Raw genomic sequence first — 17,325 nt, forward strand, 5'->3', positions numbered from 1 at the left:
ACCTCAGGGTACTAAACTGATTTTCTGCAGAAACTATAACTCTCATTTTCCAAGGTTTTGACTTGACAAACTCAACTAACAACAACTCAATACTTAAACCAAGACTTATACATGGTAATCTACTGAACTAACTCCCTTATTCTCAAAATAACCTTGGGTGAGATCATCCATGCCCAAAAACAACAACATGCAACTAAATATATAACATGCAACTCATGGAAAGCACATAACAAGATTTCGGCTAGGCATAAAGTTTTAAATGCTTGCAAAATCGACTTGCACCTAATACTCATCCTTAATAATCATGAAATATAACTTCTTTTAAGTATTAATAAGAAATTTATCATGGAAACAATCTATTTTAAGCACACCTATTTCGCATTTATAGATTTTTAATCATAACAACATGATTTCGAAAAGAATAGCATGCAAAACATGGTTGATCATCATTTTAATGTCTTAAAACTAGCATGCATGGCTAAACATAAATATATAATGAAATTTCAGTAGCATGCAAAGGATTTTAAAGCATGATATCTCCATAAAACACTTAGTTAGCACATATACATAATATATCTCATAGAGAGCTCTTGAATTCACAAGAATCAAGAGTTTCTCTTTGGAGATCACATAAGAACTACACATGCATCCATGGAACTTCAACTTCCAAGTCTCAAAACACTTGGAAAGGATATAAGATGAATGTAGGTAAAAGATTTACACTTGGGAAGATGAAGAATGAATTGAAAAATGGAAGGGGGTGGGGGATTTGGCCTTCGGTCGAGAGCAAGGTGGGAGGGGGAAAAGAGAGAAAATTTGTGATGTGTTGGAGTGTGGAATGAGTGGAATGATTTCTCCCACTTTGATTTTTTTGTTTTATGCTTTTTGGTTGACAAATAATGAGTGGAAGTGAGAACTTACAAAAATGTCCTTTAGCTAAAGTTAGGCCATTTTGCATACAAGGCTAATATAGTAATTTGGTAATAATCAAATGAGTTAGTGGGGTTGGAAAAGTCTTATTTGCCCTTTTAGAGAATAGAAGGGTGATTTGCATGCATGGTCTCTTATGTAATTTGATAAATATGACAACTAAAATTTATAATGATTTATTTTTATAAAAAAAATATACAAGTTCAAAAATTATAAAATTTATACCATAAAATAACTTGGATTTTTAGAGACTTTATAAAATCATTTTCAAAATTTGTGAACAAAATACCTTTTTAAAAGAAAATTTTTCCAAACCTTAGAATATTCCTTATAAATCAAAAATAAAGAAATTAAATAAACTCTTGCTTTGAAAAATCATATACTACACAAAGCAAATTTATAATGCAGAAATTTTCACTCACACTAGCATACAATCATTGAATATATTTTCATTTGATTTAATATTATACCAAATCCACAAATAATATTACATAAAATGCCGGTCGTAACATCCTCTCCCCCTTAAGGGATTCTGTCCCCAGAATCTAAGAGAAAAGATGAGGATGCCGGGAACGCATATCAGACTCTAACTCCCAAGTCGATTCTTCGACCTTAGGGTTCCTCCAAAGCACTTTTACTAACTTTACCGACTTATTCCTAAGACTCTTTACTTGCCAGTCGAGTATTTTAACCGGTTGCTCCACAAATGACAGGTCTTCCTGAATTTCTACAGGTTCATATTCTATCACATGGCTAGCGTCAGGATTGTACTTCTTAAGCAACGACACATGGAACACATTATGCACATGCCGATACTGAGGTGGTAAGGCCAACTCGTAGGCCACCTTTCCTACTTGACTCAAAATCTCAAAAGGATCTATGTATCTAGGTGCTAACTTCCCTTTCTTGCCAAATCTCATCAACCCTTTTCTAGGTGACATCTTCAGCAACACAGCTTCGCCAATTTGGAATTGAACGTCCTTACATGCTGGATCCGCATACTTCCTCTGTCTATCTTGAGTAGCAAGCAACCTTTTCTGAATTAACTTGACCGCGTCATGCAACTGTTGTACCAAATCCGAGCCGAGAATTCTTCCTTCTCCTACTTCATCCCAACTTGTTGGTGATCTACATTTTTGCCCGTACAAAGCTTCGTATGGTGGCATGCCGATACTGGAATGATAGCTGTTGTTGTAAGAGAATTCAATCAACGGCAAATGGTCATCCCAACTTCCTGCAAAATCGATTGCACAACTGCGCAACATGTCTTCAATTATTTGAATCGTCCTTTCACTCTAGCCATCAGTCTGTGGGTGGTACGCCGTGCTCATATTCAACTTCATGCCAAGACATTCCTTAAATTGCTTCCAGAATCTCGAGTTAAATCGGGGATCTCTATCTGAAACTATTGATACAGGTACTCCATGCCTTAGTACGATTTCGCGCACATACAGATGAACCAACTTGTCCAGTGATGACTTCTCATTTATTGGAAGGAAATGCACCGACTTCGTAAGACGATCAACTATAACCCATATTGCGTCATGTCCGGATTTCGTTCGCGGTAGTCCTACTATAAAGTCCATAGCGATATTTTCCCATTTCCATTCTGAAATCTTCAGGGGCTGAATTAATCCGCTTGGTCGTTGATGTTCTGCCTTTACTTTCTGACAAGTATAGCACTTCGCAACCCATTCTGCCACGTCTCGCTTCATATTTGGCCACCAAAAGTTCTTCTTTAAGTCTTGATACATCTTGGTGCTTCCCGGGTGGATTGAAAATTTCAAATTGTGGGCTTCATGGAGGATCTTATTCTTTAATTCAAGTACATGAGGAATCCATATTCTAGATGAAAACCTTAGTATCCCTTGCTCATCCCTTTGAGTATTAATCTCCTCTCCAGATAACTGATTCTTCTCTTTTTCCATTACTTCCTCTTGACACTTCTTTATCTTTTCCACTAGTGTTGGCTGAAAGGTCATTGCACGACAAACTTCCTCGACTTTTCCATAAGCACAAAGTTCCAATTCCAATTTTTTGATTTCTTCGGATAACTCTTTTGATGTTATCATCATATTCAATCTCTCCTTCCTACTCAGAGCATCGACCACTACGTTCGCCTTTCCAGGATGGTAATTTATCGAGCAGTCATAGTCCTTGATCAATTCCAGCCATCTCCTCTGCCTCATATTGAGCTCTTTCTGAGTAAAAATGTACTTTAAACTCTTATGATCCGTGTAGATTTCAAACTTCTCTCCATAGAGGTAGTGTCTCCAAATCTTGAGTGCGAACACTATGGCGGCTAGTTCCAAGTCATGCGTCGGGTACTTTAACTCATGCGGCTTCAACTGTCTTGATGCATATGCGATCACTTTACTGTGTTGCATCAACACACAACCCAAACCCTTATGTGAAGCATCGCTGAATATTACAAAATTCCCTTGATCATCTGGAAGTACCAACACCAGAGCTGTTACCAACTTTTGCTTTAACTCTTGAAAGCTATCTTCACATTCTGCACTCCATTCAAACTTTTGATTCTTTCTTGTTAACTTGGTCAATGGCGTGGCGATCTTCGAGAAATCCTTGATGAATCTTCTATAATATCCGGCCAATCCTAGAAAACTTCGCACTTCCGTAGGAGTCTTTGGCCTCTCCCAACTCATAACTTCCTCAATCTTTGCCGGATCCACTTTAACTACCTCATTTCCAATAACATGCCCCAAAAATTGGACTTCCTTTAACCAAAACTCACATTTGGTAAACTTGGCATACAACTTCTCTTGTCGGAGTATCTCCAATGCTATCCAGATGTGCTGCTTATGTTCTTCTTCCGACTTAGAATAAAAAGGATGCCATCAATGAATACCATGACAAATTTGTCCAAATACTTCTTAAATACTCGATTCATCAGATCAATAAATGCGGCTGGAGCGTTGGTCAATCCAAACGGCATTACTAGGAATTCATAATGCCCATATCTGGTCCTGAATGTTGTCTTAGGAATATCTTTTTCTTTGATCTTTAATTGATGGTACCTCGATCTCAAATCAATCTTCGAAAAGCATTTTGCTCCCTTCAACTGATCAAAAAGGTCATCTATCCTTGGTAGCGGGTAGCGGTTCTTGATCGTCACCTTATTCAACTCCCGGTAATCTATGCATAGACGCATACTCCCATCTTTCTTCTTTACAAACATAACAGGTGATCCCCATGGCGACGTACTTGGTCGTATCACTCCTTTATCCAATAATTCTTGTAGCTGGCTCGCCAACTCTTTCATTTCTGTTGGTGCCATCCTATACGGGGCCTTTGAAACTGGTTCCGTACCTGGAGCAAGGTTGATCTCGAACTCAATTTGTCGATCTGGTGGTAAGCCTGGTAGTTCGTCGGGAAACACATCGGGGAACTCGTTAACTACAGGAATATCTTCCATGCTGAGGCTGCCTCTCTCTGAATCCACTACATATGCCAGGAACGACTCACAACCTTTTCTAAGTAACTTCTTAGCCTTAACAATTGTAAGAAATAGTTGTTCTTGCCTCTGCCCCTTAAATACTACCTTCTCTCCACTCTTCGTCTTTAAATACACTCTCTTGGTCTTACAATTTATCTGAGCGCTATTCTCTCCTAACCAATCCATTCCTAAAATTATATCAAACTCTCCCAACTTGAAGAGTATCAAGTCGGCTGAGAACTTATACCCCGAAATATCAATCTCACACATTGGACAAAATTGATTCACAGGAATCTTCTCTTGGTTCGCAATTACCACATTTACTACCTCACTCATAACCATTTTATCACATTGGAGCTTATCAACAAAAGATTATAATATGAAAGATCTTGTTGCTCCCGAATCAATCAATACTTTAGCTTTGACATTATTGAGTAAAAGTGTACCTGCTATCACCTCCGAATTTTGTACAGCATCCTTCATCTTCAAATCAAATGTCCTTGCTGTTGCTTGTGGGGTTGGTGTAGGTGGTGGAGGTAATGCCAATACCTCAGCTGGCACGCTTGCACTGGTACTTGCCACGTTCATCAGAGCTTTGACTGGTCCTGTTGCCTTACACTCCCTAGCCATGTGTCCAGTCTTCTCACACTTGTAGCACGTAACTCCTGGCTTCAGCATCTTGCACTCATTTGCCAAATGTCCCTTCTGATTGCACCTATAACATGTCATGCTCATCTTATTGCATACTCCGGGGTGCCTTCTTCCACAGTGCTTGCATTCCGGTCTCTGGAACCTGTTTTCTCCAACTTGCCCTTGGCTTGCCTGGTTGTTCCCTTTTGATTCTTGCCTTTTGCCCAAATTTCCCTTCTTTTGAAAATTTCCGCCCTTCTGGAAACCAATCCTCTTTATATTCCGATCTTGCGAACTTCCGGCTTCAGACTTTTCTCCATAAAATGGAACCTTCCTCTTCTTGTTATCCCTCTCTTTCCTTGACGGCATCCCATTATTCTCAATCAGAGCAGCTTTCTGTACTACTCCTGCATAAGTTTCAAGCTCAAACATAGCCACCCTATCTCTGATCCAAGGCTCCAATCCTTGCTGAAATTTCTTTGCTTTTTCCTCCTCAGTGCTGGTATACTTTATCACAAACCTTGACAACTCATTGAACTTCTTCTCATACTCCAATACAGTCATGTTCCCTTGCTTCAACTCAAGAAATTTTAGCTCCATCTGATTCTGCATGTACTTAGGGTAATACTTGTCTAGAAATAACTTCTTAAATCTCTCCCAAGAAACCTGCTGAGTGACTTCCATAGCCTTTACTGATTCCCACCAATAGATGACTTCTCCCTTCAAGAAGTAAGTAGCATACGGCGTCTTCTGATCGTCTCCTAACTGTACCAACTCAAAAGCCCTTTCCATCTCCTTGATCCATGTGTTAGCTATCACTGGATCAGTGGTATCATGAAATACAGGTGGATTCACATTCTGAAAAGCCTTGAAAGTGACAATTTGTCTAGGTGGTACTGGTGGTTCAGGTGGTTGGTGTGGCTCACGGTTATCTTGGTTTTCAATTCGTTGTTGAAGAGTTAGTTGTTGTTGAGCTATAGCATTGGTTTACTGTTGCAAGGTTTCCAGTAGTCGAAGAATATTTGGGTCTGTGGTGGAGGTGGTTGTTGGGTTCTTCTTTTTGGGAGGCATGATCCTGAAATAAGAATTGTGTCAAAACAGATATGAATGATAAAATGATTCGAGGGTATCGCATGGCATTCTCATTTACATATGGGGTCAAGTTTCCAAATTAAGCAGATATGATGATAAAAACATAAAATAACAGTTGAGAGAAAATGGAACAATAGCACATAATTATTGAAATTTTAAAGGTCACAGTACATAGGATTGGGACATAGTCTGTTTCTAGGAATAACAGGCTTATTTAAAAGAAAAACAGAAACAACTGGGGATTCTATAGAGTCTGATAGTACAACAACATGAAAGGTAAATGGAAAGAACTAAGGTTCCACTCCATCTGAACGGGGCTTGGTAGTCTTTTCCTCTCGAAGCGTCTTCACAATGCTCTGGAGCTCATCCGCCACCATCTGAATGATATACTGGCTGGTACGGTCCCGGTGTGCTGGCATCTCCTTAAGCTTAGTGTTGACGTACTGAACCAAGGTCTCAAGTCTCGCAGTCATCTGCTCCTTGGGCTTCCCTTCGTAGTTTCGGCTGTCCGGATACACGTTCTTCAGTCGGTCTATCAGTCGGTCGTACTTGCCCTGAAGCATGTCGAACTCGCGCCTCAACTCAGCATACACGAAGAAAGCAATAGTGTCGTCCGACCCAGAGGATGACGAGGAATGCGCCCTTTGCTGACAACCAATAAGAGGAGTATTAATAATAATTTACTTAACCTACTCTCTCGCATAATATCTATAACCTACACACAAATCCTATAACCTATTTGGGCTGTCCAGGGACTCTAAACCGTAGCTCTGATACCAAAACCTGTCACACCCCCAACTTAAACAGCAAAATAAATATAGCTATTACATCATTTTAATGAAGAATACACAACCAAATCCAAGATCTTACAGTTTAGGGTTTGGAACAACCCAACACTACCAACTATTACATCTGATTACAAATACCGAGTCCTCACACAACTATTATTACTTATTCTACGTGAGCTCGAACATAAGCATCAACATCACAGGTCTTACGGGCAGTCTGCTTGAATCTAACCATAGCTGCTAGCTGTAATATCAGGGTAAAGCAAGGAGTGAGCCAAATGCTCAACAAGTGCTAACAGTACGACACAAAACATAAATTGAGATATACTTTTAAGAATGACAATGGAAAGACATAACCAAAGGTAACGAGAGATAAAACTATGTGAGATGGCATCATTTTGCTTGTATCAAATCAATTTTAAAATCATGTCTTAATCAAAATCATTTTATGACGCTACGGATTACAGCCGGTGATCAGCCGCGCAGTAATCCCGAACCTCGCTGGGTTCTAAAACATTAACGGGAATCCCTAGGCAACTTTTAAGCCTAATATAAGTGTGGAAAGGACTCGCGTCTCAGTCCAAATCCACTATTCAAGAAAACATTTATCCCCCTTTGGGACTGAAAACCAACATTTTATTAATTTCAAAAACTGATGCCGAATTATGACAAAATCTCTTTTTACAGTAAACATCTTTATCAAGGGATTATAGATCAACTCAAAACATGGGGAAATGGTGCTAACTCTCAGAGCCATGAATCACAAAACTAAACTCTATTAGGGTAACTGAATGGTTTTCATGTATCAAAGTTTGGACCAGGGAATTTAGTGAGGCTATTGGATATCATGAAAGGAAGTGCCAAATTGGGCTTAAAGCAATGGTTTCTCATCAAGGTTCAAGTGCTGGATCATCAAGAATGTAAGCTTCATGAATACTAAGGGTGTTAAGGTATAAAGAAATGATTTTTAGCTCAGGATATATCAGAATTGACAAGCTTTAGGATAAGAAAGAGGGGTATCAATCAATTAGAGACAACTTTGATAAATATTTGGCTTTCATGTATCAAGGTAAGGTTCTATAGGGATCCAAGTATCAGGATGAGATATCATTACTTAGGAATCATTAGCATGGTAATCAAGAGGATCAACCGAGTGCTATAACAACTCTTTATTTTATCATGGCATTCGAATTACTTTAATATATTGTCATGATAAGACTTTTGAACTACTTGCAATACGTACTCGAGGGTTCATGGCATCTCTAAGTAACTCAAAGATAAATAAAAGATACGCTTGATTTAAATATGTCAAAATGACTCACGATAATTGCATCGATATATATGAACTGTTTATAGTAAATACGAAGGTCAAGTTGAATCACTTGCCTTGAGATAGGCTGGTCTGGTCTGACTAGTAGGAGCAACTAGAGCTTCACTCGACTTTTATGGCAAGTTTTCCCTCGTCTCGAGATCCCACATAAATAATAATAATCCTCATTATAATATATTCTTACCATCTTAACATATTTACAACCCGAAATTAAACACGGATGGCACTTAGGCCTATATGCACTTAATTTATATTCACTTTTAAATTACAATTGCACACACATAGCCACATAATCACATATCATATATTAATACCAAATAACACCATATATACCATAATGCAACACTAGGCTTGGATGATCTCGACTCACAACTTAAGTCACTTGGTCGCTAAACTAGACAAGGTCTTCTAATTTTGGCTCCCTAACTCGATGTGCCTTTCCTAAATTATCCAAAACCTATTGACCCTCACTTGTGCCTTTTTCTCTACTGACCTTATACCATCTTACAACTATGGTGGTCGACCTAATACTCACTTCTAAGTGTTCTAAAACTATGTGATAAGTGATAGTGCTCACTGGTGCAAATTTCAGAATGACAACTATGGTTTCTTGAGTGCATTAGGCACTCTTAAACTACAAGTTTTCCTTCAAAACTTTTACACAGGACTTTCCTGACCTAAGGGCATCTCACAAACTTGATGTGGCTCAAGGGCCTGGCTTGGGCCTAAGCTAAAAGTCCAAGGTTCCCCTGCTTTTCTGGGCAGAAAACGCCCTGACTTCAATTAACTTGTGACACATGATTCTAACTCATATCCTATGAACTATGGTTGGAAAAACTTCTCTGACACTCCCTCTAACTAAGGCCCAATTGGGCCTAATGAGGGCCTACCCATGACATGGTCAAATCTCCCTATTTCTAAGTTGCAACAAAACTGTCCCCTGCTGAACATATTTTGTTATTCTACTTGTGCACCTAACCAAAAGACATGCAAACCTCCAACCAACTCCTAAAACCTTTTGTATACTCCCAATACTAACTTCTGGTGGCTTGGGCCTCAAAGTGCACATCAATGACATGGTCAAAACTCACTCTAAACCTCAGGGTACTAAACTGATTTTCTGCAGAAACTATAACTCTCATTTTCCAAGGTTTTGACTTGACAAACTCAACTAACAACAACTCAATACTTAAACCAAGACTTATACATGGTAATCTACTGAACTAACTCCATTATTCTCAAAATAACCTTGGGTGAGATCATCCATGTCCAAAAATAACAACATGTAACTAAATATATAACATGCAACTCATGGAAAGCACATAACAAGATTTCGGCTAGGCATAAAGTTTTAAATGCTTGCAAAATCGACTTGCACCTAATACTCATCCTTAATAATCATAAAATATAACTTCTTTTAAGTATTAATAAGAAATTTATCATGGAAACAATCTATTTTAAGCACACCTATTTCGCATTTATAGATTTTTAAACATAACAACATGATTTCGAAAAGAATAGCATGCAAAACATGGTTGATCATCATTTTAATGTTTTAAAACTAGCATGCATGGCTAAACATAAATATATAATGAAATTTCAGTAGCATGCAAAGGATTTTAAAGCATGATATCTCCATAAAATACTTAGTTAGCACATATACATAATATATCTCATAGAGAGCTCTTGAATTCACAAGAATCAAGAGTTTCTCTTTGGAGATCACATAAGAACTACACATGCATCCATGGAACTTCAACTTCCAAGTCTCAAAACACTTGGAAAGGATATAAGATGAATGTAGGTAAAAGATTTACACTTGGGAAGATGAAGAATGAATTGAAATATGGAAGGGGGTGGGGGATTTGGCCTTCGGCCGAGAGCAAGGTGGGAGGGGGAAAAGAGAGAAAATTTGTGATGTGTTGGAGTGTGGAATGAGTGGAATGATTTCTCCCACTTTGATTTTTTTGTTTTATGCTTTTTGGTTGACAAATAATGAGTGGAAGTGAGAACTTACAAAAATGTCCTTTAGCTAAATTTAGGCCATTTTGCATGCAAGGCTAATGTAGTAATTTGGTAATAATCAAATGAGTTAGTGGGGTTGGAAAAGTCTTATTTGCCCTTTGAGAGAATAGAAGGGTGATTTGTATGCATGGTCTCTTATGTAATTTGATAAATATGACAACTAAAATTTATAATGATTTATTTTTATAAAAAAAATATACAAGTTCAAAAATTATAAAATTTATACCATAAAATAACTTGGATTTTTAGAGACTTTATAAAATCATTTTCAAAATTTGTGAACAAAATACCTTTTTAAAAGAAAATTTTTCCAAAGCTTAGAATATTCCTTATAAATCAAAAATAAAAAAATTAAATAAACTCTTGCTTTGAAAAATCATATACTACACAAAGCAAATTTATAATGCAGAAATTTTCACTCACACTAGCGAACAATCATTGAATATATTTTCATTTGACTTTAATATTATACCAAATCCACAAATAATATTACATAAAATGTCGGTCGTAACATATATATGAACTAACAATAAGTCCTTACCATGTTACTTATAAAATAGAGTTTTATCAATTGTACCTCTTTTAAAATCACTTTCTAATAAAAATTGAGCAAGTGTTTCATACCATACCTTTGGAGCTTACTTTAGTCCATAGAGTGCCTTATCCAGCTTATAAACATGATCTGGATACTTTAGATCAATGAACCCTGGAGGTTGTTCAACATAAACTGACTCATCAAGTTTACCATTTGGAAATGCACTCTTCATATCCATTTGGAACACCTCGAACTTCATGTGAGCAACATAGGCTAGAAAAATTCTGATTGTCTCAAGCCTTACAACTGGAGCAAAAGTCACATCATAGTCAATGCCTTCTTGTTATGAATAACCCTTTGCAACCATCCTTGATTTATTCCTTGTCAAAATGCCCTTATTGTCAGTCTTATTTCCGAATACCCACCTTGTACCAGCTATTGATCTATTATTTGGTCTTGGTACCAATGTCCAGACATTGTTCCTTTCAAATTCATTTAAGTCCTATTGGTTGTGATCCAGGAAGCATCTTGAAGAGATTCTTCTATTTTCTTTGGTTCAGTTTGAGATAAAAAAGAATGGTAGAGACATTCATTTTGAGTGGTTTTTCTGGTCTTGATACTACTATCAGGATTTCCAATGATTAAGTTAGGTGTATGTGACTTAGTCCATTTTCTTGCAGAATGAAGTTAAGTTCTTAAAGTGGAGATTCCCCCTTGATCCATGAAGTCTCTATTTTCACTTTGCCTTGTACCATCATTATTTCCTGAAGCTCCCCGTGAATCAGTATTTCCAGTACTATCAGTATTTGCTTCATCAATATTTGAGGAATCAGAGTTTGATGGTGTATCTACTGATGTTTCTTGATTTAAATCACTTTACTCTTGATGTGAATCATGTTGCTCCCCCTTAACATGTGCTTCGATATTTGTAGAATTTCCACTGATATGTGGCTCATTAGAGTTTAGAGTGATATCAGGATTTGCAGTATCAGGGTTTGTCAGATCATCAGTATTTAACTGTCCAGCATATGGTACTTTATTTTCAAATATCAATTCTTAATGGTCATCTACATCTTCTAAACCTGTAATCTTTTTGTCATCAAATGACACATGAATAAATTCCTTGACCACCCTTGATCTCATATTATAAATCCTGAAATCTTTCCTTGATAATGGATATCCAACAAAAATGCCTTCATCAGCTTTAAGATCAAATATTGTAAGCTGTTCAGGATGAGTTTTGAGAATAAAACATATGCAACCAAATATGTGAAAGTACTTAAAAGTTGGCTTCTTTCCTTTCACCATTTCAAATGGTGTCTTTCCATGCTTATTTATCAGTGTTGCATTTTGTGTAAAGCTTGCAGTTTGCACAGTCTTAGCCCATAAGTCAGTTGGAAATTTTGATTCTTCAAGCATGGTCCTTGTGGCTTCTATGATTCTTGAATTCAGTTCCATTGTCAATTCTAATGATTTTTACCTTGTGAGTTGATCTTTTTTCTAGTTCCATTCAGATTTGACTCACACTAATTAGATTATGCTTGAGTCCTGCAACTAGAGATACATTTTCAATGATGACATTTCCAAGTTTGATTTTGCCATCTCCCAAAATCTTTCCTAATTTGCCATCTCAATAAGAAAAACTTGGATCAGCCTCCTCCTTAAACTCTGATAGCAGAGATTTATTTCCAGTCATGTGTCCGGAACATCCACGGTCCAAGACTAGAGAATTATTCATGTTACCCTCCAATCAAATAAATAAATAATTAATGCTTTAAGGACCCAGACTTGCTTGGATCCTTTGGCATTTTTAAGTTTGTTAACATTTGCAGCAGAAAACTTTGAATTCGAGTTTACGCTAACATTCTTAATATTAGAGTTTACACATGCAGAAACAAATTTTGATTTATTTAAAGAGGGGTTCAGTTCATTATAACTATAGTAGAAACTGTGATACTCTTTATATGTGTAAATTGAATGCCAAAGACTAACACAATGAAAATATGGATTTTGTGGTTTATATCTAACTGTTCTATTCCTAAACTCTGACATAGAAGGAATAATATTTATCCCTTTATTCTTCCTGCAAGCAACAAGAAGACGATTAGCACTACCACAGTTACATCATGCCTTTTGAGGTGCATTAAAATTGGGTTTGTATTTGTTTTCCTTATTGACACCTAATTTTTCCATTTCTGTTCTTTCTAGGCTGTTTTTCCTTGTTTTTCATTTTGACTTCCTTCAGCTTTTTCTTAAGTTATTTATGAGTCATTAAATTAACATTTATTGACTTGGTATGAACTAGTTCACACTTATCACTTTTTAAGTTTAACTTAGATGCTGATGTTGACCCTTTTTCATTAACACACTTAACAGCATCAACACTTATATTAAACTTAATAGGTCTTAACTAAGACTTGTTCAGTTTTACCTTATTATTAGTATTTATTGATTTAATTTTCTCAATTTCTTTTTCATTTAACTTATCAGAATTAGTTTTATCAAACAAACATTTTCTATTAAACCCTGAGTTGTTTTTCCTGAACTAGTCCAAATCTTAATTACTTCTCTTTCTTTAGCTAGTTATTTTTGTCGGTAAGCATGCTTTTTTAACAGTTTTTTTAACAAACAAGGCATCATGTCTTTCCTTTTGAGTTTCCAGCATGAAAATCAACTCAGATTCTAGGTGATCATTCATTTTCTTAAGGTCAGAATTTTGAGTTCTAATCTTAGCATTTTCAAGTATTTGATCCTTATAAATAACATGCAGAGATTTAGGAAATAGCCTTAATTCACAAATATCATCAGTATTAAAAGCAAGTGTAGTTTGAGGTACCTTCAACTCAGTAGTCTCAGCCTCACTATCAGCATTTACCATGAGAGCATAATTGAAACCATCATCTGATTCTGATGTATTATCCCAATTCTTTTTCTTGGTAATCAAGGCTTGTTTCTTCTCAGCCTTTGGCTTCCTGCAGTCAGCTGCAAAGTGTCCTACTCCATCATAATTGTAGCATTTTGCCTTTGACTTGTCATATTTTTCAGATTTTGACTCCTTTTCATCAGAGTTTCTTCTATAATTCCTCCTATTAGTGTTTGAGGAACTAGATCCCTTCCTGGAAAATCTTTTTCTTTTCTTAAAGTCCTTGCAGACCATCCACTTGAAGCTTTTAACCAACAGAACACCCATTTTTTAATTTTTTTTTCTGATCACTTTCAATGTATGATTCATTTTCAGAGTTTGAGTGATCATCAGAGTTTGATGACTCAGTATCAGACTTAGCAATCATAGCCTTGCCTTTGGAGTGGCTTTTTCTACCAGCTTTCTCTCTTAGTTTCTCTTCAACCTTGAGTGCAACCTGTCTTGCTCTAGGCCCTTTCCTCTTACTTCTTTGCTACATCTCTAGTTCATGAATCTTCAACATGCCATAAATCTCATCTAGAGATATTTCATCAAGATCATAATTATCTCTTATTGATGTAACTTTCAAGTCCCACTTTTCAGGGAGTGCAAGAAAAAAACTTCAAGTTATAATCTTCTAGATCATATTCTTTATCAACTAGTGACAAGTCATTCATCAGCTTTTGAAACCTATAATAGATTTCAGTCAAGGACTCATCAGACTTTGAGTCAAAGTGCTCATAATCCTGAGTTAGTATTTTCCTTCTGTTCTTCTTGATAGAAATGGTGCCTTGACACTTGACCTCCAAGTGCCTTGACACTTGACCTCCAAAGTACCCCAAATTTCTTTGGCAGTTTTGTATCCAATAACCTTAATGGACATGACACTGTCAAGACCTATATACAAGATATGTCTATCTTTTGCATCTTTTATAATAGATAAAAGATCCTCAGGAGAATAGTCATTCTTCTCTTTATCAACCATCATTTCCTCTTGACCAGCAAGAACAACAACTAGCTTCATTGGCCTGTGAGGACCATCATAAATTATGTTCAGATATTCAGGATCTGTTGCTTCTAGACACATGACCATCTTCACTTTCTAGATTGGATATTCATGAATCTTCAAAATTGGAACCTTGATAGCCTCATATCTGCTCATGTTGTGGCTGATGGAGATGAGGGATTATGTTGTGATTTTTTGTCTGCAATTAGTGATTTTTCTGTTGATATATAAAGTGTTTGTGTATCAACGGCAAGCTCTGATACCAAATTTTAGGCCTTTAATGAACAGTAGAGGGGGGTGAATACAGTTAAACAATCAAATCGATATAACAGACACAATTGAAACAACAGTTTTTATTATTAATGTATAAAAACTGATTACAATACTCTCTCAAATGATGAACAGATATCATTGAGAGCTTGTAATAACCCCAATTTTTGGTAATATGCAAAACCTTGATGAATAATAATCCTGATGAATAATAATCCTGATGAATAATAACTTGTTGATTGAATAATGTGAGCAAACCACCATATATAGGAGTCCATCTATTGTAATTATGAGTTCGTATTAGTGTTCTATAAAGAATATGACTGTATGTAAAAGTCGTCAGAATTCGAAACCAGACACTTTCATTTTTACCGAGATTCCAGCAGACACTGAAGAAAATTAGGCTGAAAGAATAAGAATTAAGGATTTAAACTCAAGGTTTACAAAAGGGGATTAAAGAAGGAATAAAGGATATTAAGAAGGATTTATAGGGCCCCTGACAATGAAACCATGGATGATTTCCCTTCGAAACAATCAACGAGAACGAATGATAAACGAGTCGTAAAATATTTAAATGACTAAGTAATGCAAGAGGCAAGGAGGAGGGTCAATTAATGCAAGATTAAGGCACTTAGTTAACATCTTAATATAAGGATTAAGCTTAAAAAGATGCTTCCACCATAAGGATGAGACAAGTGGCAAGGATTATGTAAGCTTGATGACATCACCACGCTTATGTCACTTTCCACTAACTTAAACCAAACAACTAGTCAACTAAATATCCTAAAATCATTTCATTTCCACCACAAGTTCAAGTCAACACAAGCTCTCATCTTCCTCTCCCATTTTTCTTCTCCATTTTCGGATTTTCAAGAACACCCAAGGAAAGAAAATTCATATCTCAAGTTCTAGAGATTCTAAATTCATGAAATTTTAAACACGGCCCCTCCATATCATGTTTAAGCTTCGTACCAAATTTCAGCCTCATCCATTGATTTTTCAAATTTATAAAAATGTTTGAAGATGCTGATGAATAGTGATTTCCAAAACTAACTTTCTTATTCTTGATTTCTTGAATGATTCAAGCTAGATTAAGGCCATGCAAGGACTCTACCAAGCTTAGTAGCCACTCTTACACTTCAAGGAAGGTATAATATCGTCTCCCTTTTGTTTTTAAGCCATACCATGAGTTTTAAACTTGATCTTTAAGAGTTCTTTGATGATGGTTTGATTTAGAGTAGTTTATGAACTTTAAATGGATATTTTGAGTTATTACGTAAAGGGATGATTGTGAGGAGCTTGTTTTGGTGTATGATGAAGTTAAAAGACTGTTTGGATGTTATAATGAAGTTTTTTGATTGTTGGTTTGGTTTGGTATGGAGGAGGTCTCGTAATAAAATTGGAAACGTTGAATTCATAGCCGTCGTACTGTCCATTTTCTAAAACCCATTCTTGTGTTAGACAGTATGTCCGAGGCCCTCACTTTTGAAACTTGATCACTTTACATGATTGGATAGGTTGTGTTTTAATCTTCATTTTGATATGTGGTTCGCCTAAATCGGACTTACGGTTTAGGAGAAACGACTGTTTTTGTAAACGGCATTTCGCGACAATACCACTATCAAACGCCGAACTTGTAAAATATTTTCAAAAATCGTAAAATGCTTCGTTGGTTCCGAAACTTTTTGATAACCTGTACGGGAGAGTATATAAGAGCCTCGAGTTGGAGTCACCTTAAAAATGTTATTTTCCATTTTAATAAAAATAGTGGAGCCGAGGGTGTGTAAGCTATGTCATTAGCGAGTAACCTATTAGTCGAGCGTTAGCGCTCCTAAGTGTCAAGAATTGAGTAGTCGTATGGAGACCGATATGTTAACCTTGTACATTGGTGACATTGTAGGTTACTAGAGCGATTTCAGACCCCCGACTACCTCCGCACTTTCAGGCAAGTTTTCAAAACCTATTATTGTTGTTGTGATGATATTATTTACAAAGCTAGTACGATGTATATGCATGTTTCGAAAATGATTACTCATATTCTTTTGAGTATATTGAAATGATAAAGTTATATGTTAAGAATGATTATGGTAAAATAAGCTAGTATTTGCAAACACCCTGAGTATAGGCGAAAACGATTTGAACATAGTACTTTGAACCGGGAGACGATATTCCCGAAAAAGCTATGAATAGTTTTCGAACTTTATATTCGAATAAGAGATATTCGAGAGGTGACTTAGGGAGTGAACCTTATTTCAAATATTCAAATACGATTATATTTGGAAGAAGTATCGTTACTTATTTGGTAAAGTATTATTTTAAACTCTCAAATGAAATACTTTACTTACAAATAAGTATTATTA

Source organism: Apium graveolens, chromosome 11, assembly GCF_009905375.1.
Source record: "Apium graveolens cultivar Ventura chromosome 11, ASM990537v1, whole genome shotgun sequence".
In the NCBI taxonomy this organism is placed as follows: Eukaryota; Viridiplantae; Streptophyta; class Magnoliopsida; order Apiales; family Apiaceae; genus Apium; species Apium graveolens.